This window comes from Apteryx rowi, unplaced genomic scaffold, assembly GCF_003343035.1.
Source record: "Apteryx rowi isolate R43461 unplaced genomic scaffold, aptRow1 scaffold_333, whole genome shotgun sequence".
In the NCBI taxonomy this organism is placed as follows: Eukaryota; Metazoa; Chordata; class Aves; order Apterygiformes; family Apterygidae; genus Apteryx; species Apteryx rowi.
Window position 1 is genome coordinate 987,152 of NW_020449786.1, and position 1,931 is coordinate 989,082.

General features: G+C 38.8%; 1 protein-coding gene across 1 annotated transcript in view; it reads left to right on the top strand.

Moving 5' to 3' along the window:
- ST8SIA6 (ST8 alpha-N-acetyl-neuraminide alpha-2,8-sialyltransferase 6) overlaps positions 1-1,931 on the top strand; it is a 49,355-nt gene that overhangs the window by 10,896 nt on the left and 36,528 nt on the right. The window lies entirely within an intron of this gene.

The following is a 1,931-nucleotide window of genomic DNA, read 5'->3' on the forward strand; positions in this document are numbered from 1 at the left end:
TTTTTTTTTTAAGTCACTATATTCCCAGTATTCTGTTGTCTTTATTCTTTCAGTTCTTTAAAACACATAAATGTTTTCCTCCTTTTCCCACTTTATACTTTTTAACTTTTCTTATGGAGCTTTTTTCCCAGCTGCCTCTCCAATTCTTTTAATACCAGATTTCTTTCTTTTTCCCCTTCTGTCCTTCATCCCCCCCTAACTTCACTCTACTTTACTTCTTATTAGCTGTATTATTGCATTCTTTTCTCTCTCTTTTTTCTTTTTTTAGAATTTCTTTCCTTCCCCCCATATCTCATCAACAGCACTATCTTAAAAGTTTTTTCCCTTTTGAAGGGTGAAAACTGCTACGCTACTGTAGCACTAGTGAGAGCTGAAGTAGAGATTGGCAAACAGAGGTTAAAGAATACAGTTAACTGAAATATTGAGAGTTTAACACTGAGACAAGGACAACTGACCAGTGCATGGCCTCTAAAACCTGGTTATGGCAATACAAAAGCTATTATTCATCCTGTGTTTTACAAAGTAGTACAGGCTGCCGGAATGCAGGCTCACTTTTCACATCTAGAATGTTTTGGGGCTGAGAATGTAGGAGATTTTGAGAAAGTGTCAGACTTCTACCCTTTGGCTTTAAAAAAAAAAAAAAAAAAAGGGGGGAGAAGGTGCTCCAGTAAATGAAGCAGAAGTGAACTGGGCAGCTAGGAAGAGAAATTGCCATTTGGAACATAGAGTAGGGTATTGCTTTGCTCTGTGAGTATTGCAACTCTGCCCTTCCCTGAGAGAAGCCACTGGGACAGGATCTTTTTGTTTTGTGTTTTTTGTGTTGTGTGTATGTGTGTGTTTTTTTGGAACATGTTACCCACAGGCATGGTATATAAATACTTTATATTGCAGTTGCAGAAGACTTTTGGGGAAATTCTGGACTTTCTGGCCTCCTAAGCTGKTGGAGACCAAAAAAATTAACTAGTTTAAAGCTTGTCAGATGATTTAATAGTAAAAAATGCTATGCAAGTGTGAAGTATTATTATAACAGGTATGTGCTGGTGGTGATTAAGTGCCTGAAATGCTGAGCTGTGCTGGAAGGCTTCCATTTTTATTCAGGAGTGAGCCTTGCACACACTCCTTAGGGCTTTAAAAACTGCAAGTTGTTTTGGCAGTATTAAAATGTCCAAAGGCATGAGGGATCCTTCCCTTCTCTTGCATTTCCTTCTGTTGCTTTTTGGGGGAGCATTTGTTTGTTTCTTATAAATTTTCTGCCAGGTAGGAAGATCTCCCTTTCTCACTCCTGCTTCTCAGTTTTCCTCCTAATTCAAACAGCTCTTCCCCCCCCCCCCCGATGTTTAGGTTCAGAAATTGACCACTGGGATGGCATCCATCTCTGTTCTGACACTTCACCTACTGTCTCTATCTCAACACCACTGTCCTTGCTGTTGTCCTTTAGATACCTGCTAAAACTTAAAGATGCTTGTACTGTGTCAGTGCCTCGACTGTGCATGATAATTTCATCTTAGCCATTCCAGTTAGTGCAGAAGGCTACTATGTACCTGACAAATATCATTGGCAAAAAACCTTCAAGGCATTTTTTGCCAGCTAGRCTCATACAATATAAGCGAGTTTCCTAGGACAGCAAGTCATTATAATAGTTTGTATGCAGTTGATGGATGAAAACAGGACAGAACATGTTTTATTCACTGTTCTCAGCAGTGTAATTATTGTCTTGTCCACACATTGTTATAGTTCAATTTACCTGAGCTTTTTTTATCTTAATAATAAAATCCCTTTTTGTAGCAGTGACTATGTACTGTAAACTTGGATTTCCATGGAAATAATRCATATTGTCCCAGCTCTCTAAAACGAAACAAAGGAGAAGAGTTTCACAGAATTTCACAGAATCGCTGAGGTTGGAAGGGACCTCTGGAGATCATCTAGTCCAA